Genomic DNA, 21,505 nt, shown 5'->3' with positions numbered 1-21,505 from the left:
AAGTCCTCTTGGGGAGGAGTGTGACAGGACTCTTTATGAATAAAGTTAAATGTATACACACTGCCTATGGGTTTTATACGTCCAGTTTTACAAAGATGTATTTGTTTCTGACATCCCATATGCTCTATCCTTATTACTGTGACATGCCCATTAATCCAAGAAAAACATGTAGGTCAGATTGTTGTCAGTGAGATGAGGACTGAGCAGCAACTGTCCCCACTTTGGGAAACATAAAGATTCTTGATTCTCCACAGCTGAAGGAAGAATTGAAAACAGAATCAAGCCCTCTCTACCAGTGAACAGAGAAACATAAAAACAGCACCATTATTTGTGTGAAATATAATTAAAAATTTCTAGAATAATATTCTAGAGCTCACAAGGAAAAAAAAAAAAAGCAATGTCAGCAGTGTAGCACTGGGAAACTGAGGGTCATAAGATAAGCTTAGAAACCCTTAAGGGAGGGAAATACGACTCAGAAGGATTACAATATATGAAAAATACTTCTAAAAAAATCCAGAGGCAATGAATTACATTTCAGAAATTCCCTTAACAACTTTATAACTTCCTTTTCAGTAAAAGTAAAAACACTCAGAAGTTGGCTCATTACACCTTCTGTTTCTCCTGTAAATGAAACAGGCTGTCAAAGACAGCTTCTCTCTATGTCAGATTCACACACTAATATTTTCCAAGAGAGAGGAATTCCGAGACTTTCACCAATTAACACGATATTTTTATGCACACTGTTTAGAAACATTGATGCTGCAGTATCCATTAGCTGGGCACAACTTTTTCCATTTGAAAAATAAAATAAACCATTATTAATCAATGCTCCATAATGTGAGGTGGAAATATTTCTTATTTTATTTTATTTTATTTTATTTTATTTTATTTTATTTTATTTTATTTTATTTTATTTTATTTTATTTTATTATTTTATTTTATTTTATTTTATTTTATTTTATTTTATTTTATTTTATTTTTTACATCAGGGTGGCTAGAAGCTGAACATATTCTTCTGTATGCTTGATAGTTATCTTTAAATGGCTTTGTTTGTCAGATACATGATCATATCATAAACCTCTTTACAAGCCATGATGCAGATTTGGGTAACGTAACCCTAACATTTGTGCCAGAAGACTGCTTGTGCCTAGTTAGTCTTTCAGACTGTTCTTGGTAGTGCACATCTGCTTCTGAAAACAGTATTACAAAATGGTTACCTCTGTCTCATCAGCCAGAAAACTTAAAGACATACGCACATAGGTAACTATAGGAAGACGTGTCTCCTTAGTGTCTCAGGACCCTTGTGTATCTATGAGTAAAATAAATTAAATCAAAATATTAAGGTATTTACAAAAAAAAAAAAAAAAAAAAAAGACAGGAAGCCTTATACACTGATTCAGTTTCTGTGTGATTCAATGATTCCTAGAAACTTTAGGAAGCTCAACACAGAAATGTTAATAAAGGGAGGGTGGTGGCAGAAGCTGAAGGCTTCCTTATAACCTCCCAAGACACAGCATTTCTTAGGATCTAGTCCAGTATTTCTGGCTTTTAAAAATCGTACACAGAAATTCATTTTGACAACCCTCACAGATTGGCCTTGGTTATTCTTGAAATAACATACTTCTCTTGTATAACCTACAGGCAGCTAAAAACTAGCTACCTAGTTTATTTACAAGAAAATACGGTGTGATGTAAGATATAAGGCTTTGTGAGGTAATAGATTTCTTTTGAAATCTTCTATTACTTCTTTTGTTCCCTGGGGAAAACTATTATCGTTGTCAGCTGCTGCTTCAAAAATGAAAATAGGTCTCTTTCTGTTGGGACCTGAGGGCACTAAAGGAGATCAAGGGTCCTGACCGGTTTCACCTGAGGCTTCCTCTCACCCCCTGCCATGGGCCTTGGAGCTCCATTTTGACTCAGCCTGGAGCATTTCAGACCTTTTCTGAACTAAGTTGTAGGAGCGAAGGTCTCCAGCGCAGGCAGATCCTTGCCTATGCCTGGCCGTGGGCCTTACTGATCCTTATCAGCATCCCTGCTTCCTGGCCTGGTTTTGGACCGCCACCACGGGCCTACCTAATGGTTACCGTCCTGTGTCTGACTCTGGTTGCTATTGTGAGGTCTGATTCTGACTCACACCCCTGGCTTTACTTTACACGTTGGATTTACGTGTTGATCTGGCCTCTCAGTTGAAGCAGGCTGCTAGCGAGGCCTGCCCTGCTCACCCTGCTCAGGAGTCAGGGCTGCTACGGGCCATAGCTCCTCAGCCTGTTGCTCCAAAAACTTGCCTTCCTTGAAATAGCAAAGACTCTGCTAAACTTGGGAGACTTGGAAATTAATTTAAGATAACCTTAAAAAGTGAAGTATTTTCTTGGATTTGCTGAAAAATATATATATATTATTATCAGGAAGCTGGAGATTGAAAGAGACTAATTATACTTTAGTAATTGTCACTTTTGTCTCCCAGCAAAATGAGAAGCATAAAAAAAGATGGTAAGTCAATCTGACTGTTGATTTTTTTTTTTCCCTCTTTTTAATCAGTTCAAATGTTAAGTAAAAATAAAGAAGATAGCCTGGATTCTTTGCTCAGTAATTTTTCTGTAATTAAGATAGACGGATTTATGTTGGATGTGAATACAGTCCTGTGGGTTTTAGTATTTGCACTTATATATGTGCAAGTATATGTAAAATGGGAGTCTTAAATGAGGAGAAAGCTGTGCTACTATTAAAAAGAATATCAAAACTTCCATTAACTTCAAAGGAAGAAGATGGAAAGAGGCATTTCCAATAAAGCCTGTGTTTATAACTGTTCATCCTAGAGAGATTTATAAAGCAATGGTACTCCACACCTGCCATAAGGGTATCACAACTTCTATTCTTACGTGTAATCATCAGGCATACACACAATTTCTTTTTCTAAGTAGAGCTCTCAAATTAAAGTTGTTTTTTTTTTTTTTTTTAAGTACCTACCATAACATATTAAAAACATCGAACTATTTATTTTATTGAAAAACAGCCTTTTTCAGTTTGATATCAAGAAAAAAGCTGAGAGATGATAAAGGGCCTCTTCCCCTGTTTTTTTCTTTCAGGGTTGGTGAGTTAGCAGTGCTTACAGTGTCATAACACAGTGGCAAGCTGCGTTGCGAGCTCTAAATGAGTTTGGTAATGGCTTTGGAAAGAGTTTGTAAAATGACTTTAAATGAGAGAATATCCTGTTTTGAAGATTTCATAAATCTCAAGAAGTATAATTGGAAAAAAAATGCTGCTCTAGTTACTTAGTAAAAAGCAGGATCTTTTCAGCTTTCGTAGTTGGCCTTCAATTATTTAGGCCCTCCAGATAGGCAATTCTATATGGCAATTCTGAGGCTTGTTTTGTTACAACTCCCAGAGCTCTCTGTTTAAAATTAGATAGCAATGTTCAATTGCCAGAGCGGTAGCCAGTGTTTAGCTTTAATCTTAATTTTAGATAAATATGATATTGTTTTATAGAATTATTTGGCTTTAAACATGAGGCTTATACACAGAAGCAATAAATTAAATTCCACTGAACAATTTTGTTAGAGCTTCATTGGAAGGCTAGCTGGGTTCAGTGTTTTAATTCCTGGTTCTTCAGATCTTCAAATACTTGTATTAATTTGCCTGCAGAGAGTAGTTCTCTAGGTAACAAAATGAATTGCTGAACAGGATAGGTGTCTCTCTTTAAGATCAGATCATTGTAATATTTGTTTCAAGTGATTAATCTTGCTGTTTTAAGCAGTCTTCTGAAATAATGGTTAAGAAGTTAAGTTTCTTTTTTTTTTTTTTTTTTTTCCACAACTTCCTGAAAAATCAGAGCTTTCATGATTTAAAAAAAAAAAAAATCTGGTCTTGCTAGTTCTACTAACTTTAAGAATATCTGTAACTGTCAGTAGGATGAATACATTTCTTACACTTAAATTTTACTTAAAAAAAAAAAAAAAGAAATGTTCTTGATTCTAAGAAGTCTTTAAGATTTCAATCTATGGGTAAAAACAAATGTGATATTTTTATTTTCAGTCATGGGGATTAAGTTATGTTGGAAGTTGCTAATTTACAGATGAACGTTAATTTGCTTTATTGTTTGATGCTTGATTGTGCTCTTACAGAATTTGATAGCAAATAAAAATGGAATCTAGCAAGTGAGTTTGTGTATGTACTTCATCCTTGTTAGTCCAGAGTCCTTGCAATTAGTGTGGAAGTTGGCACATACAGACTTGAAGCTTTTTTTCTTTCCTCCCATTTATTCTGGACTGATGAGAAACAGCAACAAAACTCCATCTTCTATTGATTATTAACTTCTGTTTTAGCATAAAAAATAGAAGACTTTGAATATGTTAAACAAAGTTCCTTCCCTCCCCCCCCCCGCCCTCTTGCAAATTGCCATTTTTTCCTTTTTTTTTTCTTTTCCCAACTTTTGACAAATCTTAGTTCATGATTCAGTTTTAGATAGTACTTCTATTAGTATTTACCCAGTTTGATCAGTTCCTTGAACTTGAAGGTATCAAGAAGGAGAAGCTGCATGTCTCAAACATGGAAACTACTTTGTATTTTATTCCTGTGTTCAGTCACAGCAGCTGGATGAGAAATGTAATGAAATATTTGGTACTCTTGGTGGGAGGACATACAGCTTTTTATCTATCGTGACATGGTTTTAGATGTTGAGCTAAACTCAGCTGTCCTCTTAGTTTGTGAAGCAGTTTGGAATATGTGAATTTTCTAGTTTTCATTGCTTTATTTTAATTCTCCATCATAAAAGACTAGATTAATAGCTCCATACAGCCCAATGAGACGGAGTGAGCCCTGTGGAGCTTAGAGCAAAACATGACCCGAAGCGCTGACAGTCAAAGCATTCCTACTGTAGTAGAGGCCTGATTTCTTGTAACTGGATTATGTGCAAAGTGTTGCGTTGCCCATGAGTGACTTTGGCATTACCTTGGATGACCAGTCTCTCTCCCTCCCTCTCTCTGATTAGAGTGATTTCTGTTTTTTGTTTTGTTTTGTTTTTCCATCCCCTTTCAATTCTGCTTCAGGCAGAATTTTGCTCAGTTAAAGGATTAACTCGATCAGATGAGAAGCAATTCAGGATGCAACATAGTTATTTACCCTGAAAATTTTGCTTCTGCAATTGGTACTTAATGCTGCGGCAATGAGTGTAAGCTGGCTATTACAATCAAATGAAAATTTATGTGGTCTCTTCTTTGCTAAAAACATTCACTGGTTTTAACAGAATAAAGCAAATATTGGGAAACTAAGAGAAGTGGCAATCACACAACATGGCGCCCAATATTCAGAAAACAAAGTGTTTTGAAATCTTTTGGTTATGTACCGATAGCAATTAAAATAATGCTTTTATATTATTGTCTTCAGCAGACTTGACTTTATATTGTTGGAAATAAGGCAGGAAAGCAATTTTTATTTTTGAAAGTTACCTATTGGAATAATTGCGGTCCTTGGACTCACTTCTCTTGTTCTGGTGTTTTGCTATGTGAAATAAGTATGGGGTCATATTTCATAAAGTTACCAGAAGAATAATCATATGTGTAATGCTAAAGGTGATACACTGAAGTGTTTACAGTGTTAGTTTGTATATAAAACTGATAATACTGAATTTGCAAGGGTGTCAAAACTGATGATACCAGCATATTAGTCTTTATCACCGACTCTAAAGGTCTCTGAAAGATCAGTTCTCATTGAGGTCTTTCTGCCTTATTCCCTTGGTTAATGTATATATTACATTGACTCAGTGTGTGTGTGTGTATATATATATTCCCACGTGTAAATTGCCAGTGAGGAGACAGTGATGGTAATTTTTGTCTATTCTGATGCTACCATGTATGTCCTAAATACTGTTTGCTCACTTTCTTAAAGTTGCTACAACTGTAGAATGAGCAAGAGAAAAAGATCTTCTCAGCCACTTAATCTGGCCTTTTTAAGTGGTATATGCAAAGGAGCTCTCACTGGTGATATCATTGGTGAGAAGGAAATAGATATCGATTAGCTTCTGTTCTGCTCATCTCACCGAGTTTCCAGAAAGGAATTAAATGCCTTCCTATCACCCAACTGGCAGTGGAGGAATCTTGGTGCCTGTAGCCATCATCGTCCAGCCAAACTAGCTAGCAAATATTCTCTTTATGCCTTCAGATCACAGGGCAGCAGGTCAACGCTGTGTCTCATAGATGGTGGAAGGGGATTTCACTACGCTCCGTAAGAGGCTGTGTAAAGAAACCAGTGATTGTTCAACTTGAGCAGCACTGGAGGTACAGCCCCATATGCTATGGCCCAGCAGTCACTGAGGTGGTTGTTGCTAGACATTTAAATCTTTCTTGCTTAGTACATTGTTTTTCCCTGCCAAGAATGGATTGTACTCTATTTTATGTACTAATAAAAGGTATCTTGGAGATTAAAAGTGTTTTAGTGTACTTCCAAAAGTTGAACATCATTTTCTTGTCAGGCTCCAGCCAATTTTTCCCTCCCACAGAAGCCCACCACAGGAGTTCAGAAATGGCAGATGTCAGTGGTCTGTCCCTATTAGCTTTTTTGCTGCACAGTCACCAGAACTAAAGATCTGCACTCCCTGTTTTGCAGTGGACAATATTTGGGTGCAGTCATGCTGCAGTGTAAGGTAAGGGGATGGTTTGGAAACATGAGAATGCCTTCAAGTGAAGGATGAATGTGTTGAATAATGAAGTGATTTTGAAACTAAGCTTGAGCAAGTATCTCACACCAGCAAACACTTGAATTTTGACTGAAACTGCTCATTGTGCTGTCATTAAAGAAGAAAAAGTGAAAAACAGACACTTCTATGTCAATCAGTCCAAGGGCTAAGGATCAGATGTAATATGTACTCAATGTAGAGAGCTCCTTCAGAATTAAATTTTGGCTGTGATGTAGTCCTTGTTCCTAGGCCTGAATTTTTGAGCCTCGCTGCATGCAGCTGATGTAATTCATGTGCACCCATGAGATTTGCGAGCAGAGATTGAAATGTAAATGTCTGTGCCCAAGTTTAGGGGAGAGGGGAGTTCTCTGAATTTTGTACTAATGTGTGTGAAAGTACTGTTATGCCGTTACTTAGGGATCTAAATGCAGCTGGGTCTAGTTCATAGTTTTCATTTAAACTTTTATTGATTACTGACCCCAAAGAAATTACCCACAAACTGGAGCATGAAAACGTGTGCCGTGCAGAGGTGTATTTCATTTAATGTGATAGTAAATATAGTTATACAAGAGGGAGAGGAATCTTAGGGAGACTTGTCTGATGCTGCAGATGGTTTTTGCAAATACCACGGTGGCTGGTGAAATCTCAGAAGGATAGGAAAAAAAGAGTCAAGGCCACAACCTCAATTTAAAGCATAACAAAATTAGAAATTGAAAGGATTTGGGAGAGAATGCTCCTCTTAGGAAGAAATTGCGGTTTTGTGTCTCTTGATATGCCACTGTATTTCTGCCCTTGTAATTGAGTGCTGTACCAAGGATGTAGTGTGTGTCTGGTCTCCCTTTTTACGGTGGGTGGAGATGGGGGCTGATAACTCTTCTGCATCTTAACTGCAAGGCCAAAGCCAGGATTTGGTGCAAAGATGTGCACCATCGTGTGTGTGCAACAGAGCATGAGTTAATGATGAATGCTTGCGTAATTAATTCACGGTAATACCATGTATTCAAAAGAGTTGGGTTAAAGAGTTGGATTAAATTTCAGATTATCAATTGTTTGTTATTTTTATAATTAATATAATTGTACTTTATTTTCAAAATACTTAATAAGCAAATGTCTTCGCTGTAGACGGGTTTTAAGAGGAACAACTGAATTTGTCACCTACACGATACTCTGGATGGGATCAGAACGTGGATAGGATCCATGTTAGCAAGCAGTTTATCTCTGGAATCGCTCATGATCTTTGGAAGTGGCATTCAAAGTAATTATGTGAAATGAGAAGGAAAGGCTCGGTGTTGTGATTCTTTCATGGATATCTTCTTACTGCTTATTGGAAGCATTTTTTAAATTCTTCTATTTTGCGTTCTTTGACTGTGACTTCATCACCTGCAACATGAAGTGCCTTTTATTCTGTGGTTACTGTATTTTCTTGTGGACTCTAAGGAAGAGGTGTGTAAGAACACTCAAATTCATTTAATGTTGGGTTGTGTGTCATTGTACAAAGCCAATGTAGGTATCTTTTTTAAAACTCTAGGACTTGCTCTGTATACAAGCTTCCTACCTTGTCTACTCTTGAATGGGTGTTTCTTATTGGAAATCCCCTTCCAATTTGATGTTTGTTGTTGTTAATATATATACTTGCATCCTAACAATATGTGACAGGATAGCGGACTGATAAAGCACAAATACCTCTGAATAAAGGAACTGTTCTGTCTTAGTAAATTTGTACTAAATATATATATTGAGAGAATGATCTCATACGCTATTAGAGTATTTCCATGTACTAGCAGTTGATTCTGATGACAGCGTTTCAAATTTAATATTTTTAATGTATCAAGCATAGTTCTCTTCCTGAAGCCTTGACAGTCATTCTTTTCAAATGAACTAAAGGTTTCTTCTTTGCTTTGTAATTATTCCACAGATTAATATGTTGTAAAAGGGCTCATTTCTATGCCTCAAATTAAGCTAGTTCTGTTTCAGCTTTTTCTTAATTACTTGTGTAAGTAAGAGTCATAAACCCATGGCAGAGAACAAATTAGAAAAAAATAAAAAATAAAAGGCGGGGGAGAGAGGTGATGGTGGCATCTATTTGGCTTCTTTAATGATAAATTACTTAAAACTCTTTCTGAAACAGCCCCTACAAAGGAAATATTAAGGAACTTAATAGCCTATATGTAGTTATGAAAAGAACATAAAGTTTTCAGGCAGTAGTCTCATCAGGGACCCAATTGTAAACAGTCTGGAGTGTACCCACTTAATTATGTGAAAACCTGGCATGGTGCTCTGGGGAAGAATTAAACAATGCTAAACCTGCATCCCACACTCAAGTGGAATATTTAATCAAGTCAAAAGCTTTGTTGTACCCTATAGCAAGCCAAGTTAAATCTAGGCTGTTAAATATTTTATTAGTGTTGATGTTCATTCTAGCCATATATCAGATCATGGTAACAACAACAGAAGTATTTCTCTCACTTAGTGTAGAGCTATGGTACGTAATTTTCATTGAAGCTTAGGATGGCTATTATGGAAAGTGGCCTCCAGAAAAGCTGCTTGAGCTAGGAAGTGGCCTGTGCTGAACTGTGTTAAGATCATCTGGATTCCATTCAGGAAAGAACAATTCATAAATGTGTGCCATTCTAGGCCCCATCAAATATATTAATGGATAAAAAAAAAAAAAAGGGAGTATTGTACTAGTCCACTGACATGGGCTATTTTTACTCAAGCCCAAGGACACCTCTAAGGAAGAGAAAAACTAAAAGAAAAATTGTGTTTTTTTTCCTTCAAGCTCAAATAACCAAAAAAATATAGGTTTCCTTGTATGATACCTTTGAAGCTGGTCATATCAAAATTATTTAAGCTTATATTTTAACCTTTTTTAAAACACTCAGTGCTTTGGCAAGCTAACTTTGACAAAAAGCAGATTTGTCCTGCAGTTTGGCAAATACCACGCATACCTCTATTAGCTATGAATTATTTGTTATGTGTTCAGTGTTTTATGATGCTTGCAGTGGAGGGGCACCATAAAAGCAGTTATACACACATTGTGTCAGAAATACATTTCTCATAGGTTTTGAAACCTGGGACATTGTTTAGGGATTAATGCATGACTGTGTGCCATAAAGTAAAATGATAGCTGTCTTCTTCTTTAAATGTTCTTTTCAAAATGTACTAAATTCAGCTTTAAATATTTCTAGACACTAATGATAATTACAAACCCACCATTGTCTTTGGCAGTTTAACACAGATAAGCTTTGAGTGGAAAATGAATAGCTTTTAGTAAAAATAATGTATAGGTCAAGCAGCACATAAGAGGCCACATGTTCTAGTAGTACATACACATTTCTGGTGATTTTTTTTTTTTTTTTGGAGGGTTTTATCCCATTGACACCCAGTAAATATAAATACTTCAGAAGTGCCAGTTAACTGAAAGTACAATGAAGTTATAGGTAGCTGAAAACAACTCAGGCCTAAGGCCCAGCTTGGCCTTTTTCTGTTTTCTGATTCTTGTTCATACAAGGCCAAAGTAGGTTTGGGCCTAGAATTCACACAGGCATTATTCTTGTGTCCACAGTCATTTAATTTATTAAAATAGAATTCAGTTTTCCTTCTGAAGAGGGAAATCAATAATGTTTTATTATCCTGTCACTCGATGCCTCTAGAAACCACCTTCTTGCTCCAATGTTCTGCAGTAATGAAGCCTCCAGTGTTGCTCCTTCACATCCTTGTAAGCTTTTTGAACCTAAAACGACCTCTTGTTTATTATGTTCTACAGAATAAGAGCAAATACGGGGAGGGAGGAAGATTCATTACCTCGTCTGGATAATTATGAATGCCATATTAAATATTCCTCTGACTTTTCTCCCTTCAGAGGTGAAATGGTTCCCTTTATTGCAGTCCCTGTGGTAGGGCTGCTTGAGAAGCGTGGCTGTCAGCTGGGCTCTGAATTGGTGGAGTTTGCAGTCAGGATAATATCTAAGTTTCCCAGCCCTGAAACTTTAAAGTTTAGCTCATTAATTTTGTAACTGTTGGCCCTCCTGTACTCTTAATTAAAATAATAATAATAATTTTCAAATTCCAATGCTCTTATATTATCTTGTTTCCTCTGTTTATTTAATCAACTTTATTTTATTTTATTTTTAACTTTTTAAATTAATTTTTTATCATTGAAAATGCATCATTTTTCTTCAGATGGCAAGTCAAACACATTTGGGGGTTTTCACGTTAGAAATTATGCAGACAAGTAATATGTAGTACATACTTTCTAGATCTATAGTCTAAACAGAAATTAGAAGAATAACACATATAAAGGCAAGGTGCTTTGTCCAAGGTGTTGCAGCTCTAGGAGCCAATATTTCTTGCTGCATTTTCCAAAATCTTTTGGCCTTTTCCAGATATTTTCCATCCTTCTCTTTGGGTTTATTGTTCTCTTATGGAAAAAAAAGATCCTTGCTTTTCTATTTCCTAGTTTGGATTGCAGAAGTTGTCTGCTTGTTACATTCATCTTCTTGCTTGCTGTGAGTACTGGTATGGATAAAATAGCTCTTCAAAATATCTAATCAAATTTTCTTTGAAATGGTCTTCACGTTAGAGGACGGCATTTTGTCTCCTATTGTGTAGCTTCACTGAAAAGCAAGCACATTTACACCCTAATCCTTCATTTAAGCACACTATTAATTCTGTCCATATGACCTGTTGAGGCATATATATAAATAGAAAAGAATCACAGAAACTTTTATCTGATTATACAATCAAATATATAGGGCCTTGTAGTAATGGGATTGTGATGAGCATAGTTAAATTGATTTTTAGCATGTTGTGATAGGGCAGGAATAAACTAAGTAGTTCTGAAAGTAGCTGTGCTGCTGAGTACAACATCCTGACCCTCGTGTCGGTACCTTGCAAGCCTGTGATCTGATGTGATGGCATTATGCTTGTTTATTTTGAGGTGTTTAGTTTGTGACTGAATTTGCATTTTCTGATGGATCTTGGTGCATGTGGGTATTAGGTAACTTGTCAGATCATGATCTATCAACCTGATGTATTTAAGTGTTTCCTCCTAGTCACTGACCGAAGTGTGCTGACAGTTGTTTTTACTAGGAAATAAATGCATATTTATTGCTCCAAGTCTGAGCTTTTTCTGGTACTCATACAAAGCCAGCACTGGGCTGGCTGCAGGCAAGCTGGTCTCTGTGTTGATGGATAGCTGCGCCGCAAAAGCTTTAATATAAAGGAAACATTTTTTCTCTAGAATGGATATAGAGATGAGGAAAGCCACTGAACTGATGGATTGAAACTGATGGAAATATGTTTTTTTCCTGTTTCTACACTTTGAAGGCAGAAAAAGCTTGTACAACGCGGGATAAATAGCTTGAATAATGTAATCCTATTACTTTTTATATGTCTGTATAGACAGTGCCTGTCTTGAATCTCGCAATTGAAATACTAAGACCAACAGCTTTTATCTAAATAGGAAACAAAGGTTGCATTAACCACATCACCTAAAGATTTCCCATTTAGATTTAAGGCCACTTTTTGACAGATTAGAGAATGCCAACAACACACAAAGCACTTTGTAAAAGGTTGCAGCGGTTAATACGTTGAGTTATTTTTCTCTGATTCCAACAGACAAACTCATGGAGTTCTTGTGTGAGAGCTTTCTGCAGGGTCTGTTCTGCATTCGGCGTGTGCCATGCTTTGCTTTTGCTGTTGCCTTCATTCCCACAGGGCGTCCGCCTCCTGAAAAGTGCTTCTTTAGCAGAAGTCTTTGTGAGGCTTTAAGTTGATCCTTTTTGTTGTCATTGTTCTGGTTTCTTTGTCTTAGGCATGTGAATATTTAGACAGAAGCCACAGTGGATTTCATAGGTTTCAAAAATTCTTTTCTTATTTTAATTAACACACAAGTCCTTCATGTCAATGTTAAATGCTTTTCACTTCTAGTAATATTATCTGCCTTTAATAGCAAGTTGTTCTTGTAGTGGTGATGTTTTTTAAAAACAGACAAAAAAGCAGGAAGCAAGATCACTTGACAGGAGTAGAAAGCAATTACAGAAGCCTTCTATCATCAGGTGTGAAGGGGCAGCAACACTTGGCAGGAAGGGAGTGAGCCAGCTCTGCTCAGGTCAGTAAACTTGGAACCCAGCTCAGCTGCAGGCAGAAGAGCAATCCTGATCATGGCTTCACTCTGTTCCCTTGAGACGCTGTTGCTTGAGGTCTTAGAATTTTTTTAAGAGCAGTACCAAACTGCATGAGATTTCAGTGTTGTGTTCAATTAGTTCCAAGGATCTGTACGGAAAAGATCACATTAAAGAACTTTCATTTAAAAGACGGATTATTTTAGGGACTGAGATGGTACTAGCTTATCTGGAAACATCACTGTATATTAATTACTCAAGACCTTTTGATGTAATTCTTATGTCTGGTTATTGAGATTCTCAGTCTTATAATGTTTTATTTCATCTTCAGTGAACTATTGCAGGTGTACCCCTTAGTACTTTAAGCATTTCTTGCCATGGGTATGCTATCAGCATATTAAGAAAATAGGTAATAAAAAGAAGTCAAAAATGAGAATGAGTCTTGCTAAGAGTTGCATTTTAATGCATGCCAGTTCACAGACTAGTGGAATCTCTAGTACATGAGCAGCTCACTGAGTGCTGAGATACTGGAAGATAAAGGCTTTGATTCAAATTCCATAAGCCATGCTTTTAAGAAGTGTGGGTTTTTCTTCTGGTATGCATTGCAACTTTTTTCTTTTGTAGAAACAAATAAATAGCTAAGCCTGAAGATAGTTACCTTAGATTTGCAAAACGTATTCCTGCAAACATCTATAGAGGTATGCGCAGTATTCCTGTGTATGCGTACTTGAAGAACCCCTGGCATCCTTAGGAACAGTTCTTCTCAGCCCATGCCAATGATTGACTCTTAATTTCAGTGTTGTAGGTCATTGTAGTTCTTGTGTGTTTGTTTATGCAGAGGAAATAAGTTCCTGATAAGCGGGTTTGTATCTTTTATGAGAAAACATGGTGTTGGTTGAATTGGGAGTTTCCTGCAAAAGTGTCATTTTGATCTACAAACCTTCACTGTAATGAGTGCAAAGAACAAAGTCACCACGAGAAGGAGACTAATGAAAACAAAATCTAGCTGTAATAAGAGACCAGCAAGAACAGTCTTTAGATAACTCTGGCTTCAAAAAGCTGACAGTTTAATTAAAATCATTATTGGGAACACTAGGTAACACAGCTTTGCATTTAATAGGAATGTTTTGTAAAAACAACTGTGTGACTAGCCAGTAACCATTAATTTAAATTTTGAAATGGAGGATAATGGCTATTAGTAGGCATTTTTGCCATCATCTTGCACGGTTTGGTGTCTAGCCGTGTTACAGGCACAATAAGATGGTGGTCTGGCTTTGCATTTTGCTGTCTTGCAAAATGGAGTCATTTCAATGTTTCAGCAAGGTTTTGGATGCTATTGAAGCAAAGCATATATATACTTAAGTACAGAGCCTTATGTCATGAAAAGAAAAAAATATAAGAAAAAAGGTAATTACTTGTGTGTTTTTCCTATCCTATTAACGCTAATCAAGGATGTGCTTACTGTCTTGAACACTTTTAATAAAAACTTGAGTTTCAGGTGGGATTCATTTGGGATGCAAGATGAAAACCTTTTTGAATAAGAATATTGATAGCTTCCCTTCAAACCTCAGAGACAGTTGTTTCTAAGCTTATCTTTGCAAAGTTCATGCAAAGCTTAGTGTATGTCTTGCTTATCTTTTGCATGTTGTAGTGCTTCAGAATACTGCTTGACAATCATTTACTTTACACCACTGTGAGTGAATAAGAATTAATCCAGCTTTACAGCGAGGCTGAAAGAACTGAGGCTAAGCGATTTCCTCAAGGTCATCCAGAAGATTATTGGCAGAGCCAGGATTAAAACTTACTTTTTAAATCCTAAAAGATGAGAATTTGTAACAGGGCCTGAATTAGGGGGGAGGCATGGAGTGGGAGAGGAAGACTCTTAGGAATGTATTAAGCAAATTGAAATACTTTCTTGCAAGCAGCTTGTTTCTGCCAAAAAAAAAAAAAAAAAACAAAAAAAAAAACAAAAAAAACACGTAGGCATACGAGAAAAGAATTGAAATTTTTCTCTTTTTCTGTCTTTCCTTTGCAATTCAAGGTGCTTAAGATTAAGTGTTGGGACCAAAGTCTTCAAAGCTTTCCTTCTCATCCCCCCGGTAGGTAGGTCCCCTTGGAATTTATGTTCACGTAAATGGGAAACGAGAACTTGAGTCTGGCTCAGAAGAGGTATTTATATATGCTTTATTTTTAACCTTCATATAAACCGCTACTGTAAGAAGATTAGAGTCAATCTGGAAATTTGAGTTTAAAAAGAAGTCTATGTATACCTCTGTTTTGATGATTTTAGTTGTCTCTCTGTCAAATATAGTTTAATTCTGCTAGGGAGCTGGCTTCTAAACAAAATCTGACTAGCCCTGAAAAAATCCAGAACCTTGAAAGGCACATATATCATTAGTAGGAGACTTTCTTGTGTGCACGCAGTGGGGGTTAGATGCCAATGATTCTTTGTGATGTTACTACAGTGTGTGGCCTTCTATTTTTGCTGTAAAGCGTGCTTGTATATCAGGAAGCTAAATGAGGGGAGAGTCTTCATTAGCGCTCATATTCCCCCTGTTTTTCTAGGCAGGCACAAAACTGTCTGTTGTCTGGTTCGGAGTTTAGACAAAAGTCCTAATTAAAAAGTAGCATAAAAGCTAAAAGGGTGTTCAGGTGACTTGTTAGGCAGCCAAATATGCCACATGCCACTGAGTCCACAGAATGCATATCTGTGGAAACATTGACAAAACAACAGTACTTGGGCTATTTAGATTTAAAACATTATCACACTTATTTTATGCTAAAACACATTTAAGGAACCTTGTATAATACTTCTTGAGCAAACCTCCAGAGCAGGTTTTTTTCATATGTCCATTTAAAAGCTTTTAAACAGACTCCTTTTCAACCTCCAGTGTTTATTCTAGTTAACTGCTCCATAATGTATTTTTGCTCTTCCTTGTAAAAGAGTCCTGGATCACAGATCCATCCTCATGATCCTGTAGGTAAAGTTCTGGTGGGTTGCCTTACTAAGGGAATTCCTTAGTTTTTTTCTTGCCAAGCTGTGCCACGGAATTTCCCTACTTAGGTAAACCACAGGCAGCATAATAGCTGTCAAACTCGTCCAGAGATCAAATGACCAGTTGACATCCCTTGTTGCTCAGAAACACCAATACTGAACTTTTCAACAACATGTGGTTATTTCTAGTACTATGCCTCATGTGAAGTGGCTTGACATTATTTCTGCATATTGGATCTGGAGTTCAACCAAGACATCAAAACATTTGTTTATTCTTGAAACTTGTAGATCCCAGTTGCCTTAAGGTTATGCAATAATTCAGAAACCAATCCTGAAAGGATAAATATTTCTGTGCATGTAAGGAAAGAGCTGCATGGAACATCTGCTTGTCAATTGCTTGAATTTATTGTGGCCAAATACTTAAGAATTTTGACACAATGAACCCCAGGAGAAACTATTCATCTTCAGAGTGGTCTTTTGGTTATAATTTTGTATGTGTAGAAACTCAATTAGTTTGCAAATGTAATGGCATCATCAGACTTTGTGGATCCTAACAACTTCCTGGGGATTCCTCTACAACTAATTTGCGGAGGTGATCTGAGGATTTGGCATGAGAATGCTGTGATGCGCAGTGAGCTGAATCTGTGTATTTTCAAACAATGTGTTACTGCAAACTGCAAATTTCAAACTTCAACACACTGGTTATTACAGCACATCTGGCATTGCCTGCTCTTTCAGATGAGAGCTTGTATTCATCCGATAACTTATTAAAAAGACAACTTGAGGTTTAACAGTGTCATTTAAATGGGCAGAGATGGTGACAGTTTTTCTGTAATTTTGGGTGGGACTTTCTTTGCTTTGTTCTTCTTAAAGTATTTTATGGACCGCAATGAATTGGAAAGTGTTATACAAAAAAAAAAAAAGTTTTTCCCAAAAAAGATTTATTGCCCTTGTGGTGTTTAATCATAAGTGATGATGAGTATGTATCTGTCGAACTTTTACCTGGGGCTTCAAACTAGATCATACCTCATTATGCTGAAGCTAATGCATCCTGCTGAGATTTGCATGTACTCAGTGGGGCAGAGCTTTGCAGCTGTAGCTCATGAATGAGCCATGCTGTAACTTTTTGGCTGCCCATGATGCATAGAAACGGTTTCATAGTAAAGGAATTGTTTCCTGAGGTCTAGAAACCTCAAAAAAAAAGTCAAAAACCTCAAAAAAAGTCAAATTGAGGGGCCAGCCATAAAGCTCAAATCTCCACAATTCCTTAAATATATCAGAAGTTACCTGAATTCTGTTTGGAACAGAAGAACTTTCTAGGGATACCAAAAAAAAAAAAAAAAAAAAAAAAAGGACAAAAATAAATAAGTTTGCTACAACTTTTATCTACCAGGAGAGGTGCATTTATTGGCTGGTATGCTTATGTAATATTTACTTCATTTATGAATTCATTTATAAGCAGTCTTTTCCCCACCCTATTAAGAGTAACTTAATCTCACTGTACTTAAGTCTGTGTCATACATTTGCACTGTTTACTGGGTGCTTCCAAAAATGTGGCAGAGATCTTGACAAAAGAGGAAAGAAGAAGTGGAGGAAAAAAAAGACTAAAAAGTAAAAAGGTTCTTAAATCAGGGAGCTGTCAATAACATCACACAAACTAAATGTAACAGCTAATTTGCCGGTGACATAAATATAATCCATGTAATTCATGCATCTAATACAATCTGTCACTTGTGTTTGAGGAGAAGAGCAAGGCAGCATCTAATATGTGGAAGAAATATGAGTTTGTAAGGTGAGTGACAGAAATGTTCATTACCTCAGTTCTTTCCTATGGTGCTCCTCCCTTTTTCAGGGAATTTTTTCAGCTCTTAAGAGTTTGATCCTAATGAAGTCCTGAATTATTATGTTGAAGGGACAGAGATTCTGACTTCATCCTTGTCCAAAAACAGGAAAGAGGCCGTGTGCTGTTTGAGATCAAAGATATGTGTAAGTTGATATCAAATCTCCACCACTCTTTCCATATCCTTTCCAGACTATTAGATGCACGTAGGGGAGTAAAAGTCTGTTATGTGGTCTGTGACAGATGAGAGGCAATCCAAATGCTATAATAAAAGACAACTGTAAGGATGTGCTGCTATAAAATAATTTTAGAATAATGGTAGAGTTGCAACTGGAAATATAAAACAGGAGGGAAGAAACTCTGGGACATTGCAAAATACTTGAAGCAAAACCTAACAAAATTTCCAAATTGCTACTTTATTTTTCTATCGCTTTTATAAATGACATATCATGATTTGTAGTACTGAAACTACAGAAACTGTGGTACAGAGCAAAATCCTATCAGTTGTAGCAGCACAAATTGTCATAAACTTATCAAACCAATCCCATTGTAGAGAGATCAAGACACTGACTTCGGGTTATGATTGTAGCCAAGAAACTAGGGGTATAAAAAGAGCTGCCATAATTCATATTTTGGCTAATATTTCATGTTTCACTGTGGTTTGTTTTTTTGCTCCCTGTAGGGTTTTGGAGGAATGGGAAAATGGAGCATACAACAATTTACAAAGCTGGTTTCTATAGCTAGGGACGAATTTTGAGAGTGACTTAATACCACGGCTGAGGGGAGGTACGACTCTTCCAATTAACTGCATCTTCATAACAATATAAAATGCTGCTGTATACAATTGGATGGGGAAAAAAAATAATCTACTGTGAAATCTTTCTTGCTGTGACAGGCATTAGTTCCTGTAAAAATGTTTTCTATTTATTATATGTTGGCATTTGGGAGCGCAGAGACACCATAGCACGCTGCAGACAATGTGATATTTACGTGATGTGATAGATGCATTTATCCACAGGCATTTTTCTATTGGCTTAAGAGATGGTGTTGATCTACAAATGGGAAGATGTTCTGTTTGCAGAATGGCCAATGGAGGAAGCAACTTAGTACCTCTGGCTCTTTGTTCATGTATATTGTACTCCTATTATATTCTTTTGTTAAAGCAAATGGCTAGCTCTCTTCTGAATTGTACCTGTGGCATTTATCAACAAGGCATAATGAAGACAGCATATTGTCTATAAGCTATTCTTCTACAAACATGAAAGCTCTGAACTTGCTTGGAGGTTTTTAAAAACAATCCTTCTAGTTAAGTACTTTTGAGTGTTGCAAGTGCTCAAATATTTAAGCTTAAACAAGCAGTTCCAACTTTAATCCCCACACACCTTTTTTTTTTTTTTTAATATAAAGATGAAACTGGAGACACTTTGTTTTAGAAAATTATAAATATAGATATTTTAGCCAGTTTTACATTCGCTATTACTTTGAGGAAAGGAGCTCATTGTTCTATGTCTGCGTAATACTTGGGTTTTTGCCATCATAGTCTAATTTTATGTCAGCTCTTAATATGCATCCCTATAAAAGCATCACTTTTGTACCGATTTCATACGTATCTCACAGACTTAATCTTAAATGATAATTAAATGGTAGTGTATTTATTGGCATGGTTTTTAGGATCCTCAGTGAGATCTGGAGGCTTTTGAGTTATAAAAACAAGCAATAGCTGTTTCAGGGCTGGAAATCTGAGCAGGTAGCTTGGGGAGGAGAGGGGAAGTGCATCTACAGTGTAGCTATCACTACATGAGACTCTCTCAACAAAATATATGCTCATGAGAAAACAGTTCTGCTAAAAAGGAAACTTTCCACAAGTACATACCAACTTCACTGAAACTTAGTTGTGAAAGAAAAGTTGAAAGGAGTCATTTAAATAAATGTCAAAACACTTCATTTCTGGAAGAGAATATCTTGGATTTTTCCAAGTGTGTTAATTTTTATACTATATATTTTAAAATACAGTGCTGAAATCTAATATTTCTCTTGACTCAAAATACCGGAAATGTTAGTTTTATAGGAAACTCAGAGTGTCCCTTGAGTGAATTGTGATGAAAATTGATTTCACAATTGATGTTTTTGGTGGCTTTGACTAGGAAAAAAAAAAACAAAAACAAACAAACAAAAACATACTGTACTCTTAAGCAGGCTTCTTAGGTGTTTCTACTATTTTTGCATGGATATTTTTGCATGGAATTCACATCTTAGATGTATACAAGAGCAAAGATCAAAGCAAGGTATGCAAGGGAAAAAAAAGTCAAGCAGGAAGAGATCAAGTGACACTGGTAACCAGAATGAGGTTGAAAGCATAAAGCAAGGCATGTGGTACAACTCAGGCAAGGCTAGACTGAAAAGATGTAAAAGGTGGTTGGAACAACCAGTCGTAGGAGATAAAGAACACTTTGCAAATCAGTTTGACATCAGTGTCAGAAAGCCTTTGCTTTTTTTTGCTTCAGTCTTACCTGCATTTTGGAAGCTTTTGCACTTCTAACAGCCCATTGTGAACATTTTATCATGGTGTTAAAGACTACATATTTTAAAATTACTGAACCCCAAACTTATACTAAACCATATCTTTTGATATATATTTTTTTTAAGCCTGCGGAATGTCTTATTCTTGATTTAATAAAAGAGATGAGCTCATATCTTGCTATGTCATCAGGTTAAACCTTTAAACATAGATTGCCAGGTTTGTCACAATTGTTGCCAGTGAACATTTAGTACGTCTGCAGTGAATTAAGTACATGCGACAATAAGATATTAAGCACTGGGAAGGAAAGCCAGACTAGGTGAAGTCAGAATTCCCCTGAGCCCCTTTTGCCTATGATTGCCAAAGCTTCTCTCTGTGCTTGCTGTAATTGCAGTCGTTAATGCAGTGCTAATCACAGCAAGGGAACAGCTCCTACATGGCTAGGTGTGGTAGGGACCAAACCAGCTTTAACACTTCAAGGTTTACTTTCAATCTGAGTTTGGTGAGAGGTTGTAGAGGAGAATGTATTGATACTGTTTCAATAAGATGATTAGGTTTTCTCAGATATGATGAAGCCAAATATAGCATAGAAAATGATAGTAAAAAGTCATTTTTTATTATTTCATGTTATTTCTGTAAAGGTCTTTTTATAATACGCAAAAATAATTTGCAAAACAAAGGACGGGGAACATTGAGTGAAAATACTACTGATGCTGCATTGTGAAGTCATTCGCTACTGTATTCATTGGCTGATTTTCCAATTCTTTTATTTTCCAATGTGTGCTTTGGATAAAAATAATGTATGTGCTTTTCCCTGGTGTTTGGCTGAAACAAGATCATACTGATGTAGAATCGCTTCTGACTGGCAAAGCACTCTCTGTTAGTGTCAGCGAAGGGGAAATACGAAGTGGTGTAGGTGGTTTTATCACTGACTGTAAGTTCAGCTGAAACGTGGCTGCATGAAAATACAAGCTCCATTGCGTGACTTGCAGGAGGAAAGCATAACCAAGGGAACATTTTTTAAAAAAGAAAACCACCGCCGAGTGAAAAATGAGGATTGTTTTTTCCTTTCTCTTTGTTTTCAAAAAGTCAAAGTTAAGCAATGATTTGCTTTTGAGTCAAAGGATGCTCATATATCCAGAAATGTTTTTTGAATCTGTTTCAGTGACCATGAGCTGTTCGTTCTTCAGTTCTTTGGCTTAGCACCTCATACTTTTGTGAACAATTACATCATCAGGGTACGATGAAGTGGCAGTAAATGATGGTTACTCTGCTAGGATTTGGGTCAGGACCCCTTCCAAGAGAGGTGATGCATCATGGAAAGTCAATTCAAACAAATCACAAGATTTTCCAGGGG

At 36.5% G+C, this 21,505-nt stretch overlaps 1 long non-coding RNA gene across 1 annotated transcript in view; it reads left to right on the top strand.

The window, feature by feature from the left end:
• Nucleotides 1-1,434: 1,434 nt before the first annotated feature.
• Nucleotides 1,435-21,505, top strand: part of LOC140003470 (uncharacterized) — a 68,451-nt gene continuing 48,380 nt past the window's right edge. The window contains exon 1 of the long non-coding RNA XR_011812219.1: nucleotides 1,435-2,490. This is a non-coding gene — a long non-coding RNA (uncharacterized lncRNA). The remainder of the gene's footprint in view (nucleotides 2,491-21,505) is intronic.

The sequence above is a fragment of the Anas platyrhynchos genome, chromosome 12 (assembly GCF_047663525.1).
Source record: "Anas platyrhynchos isolate ZD024472 breed Pekin duck chromosome 12, IASCAAS_PekinDuck_T2T, whole genome shotgun sequence".
Taxonomy (NCBI): Eukaryota; Metazoa; Chordata; class Aves; order Anseriformes; family Anatidae; genus Anas; species Anas platyrhynchos.
Note: the sequence above shows the minus strand (reverse complement) of the source record. Positions and strands in the feature narration are given on the sequence as shown.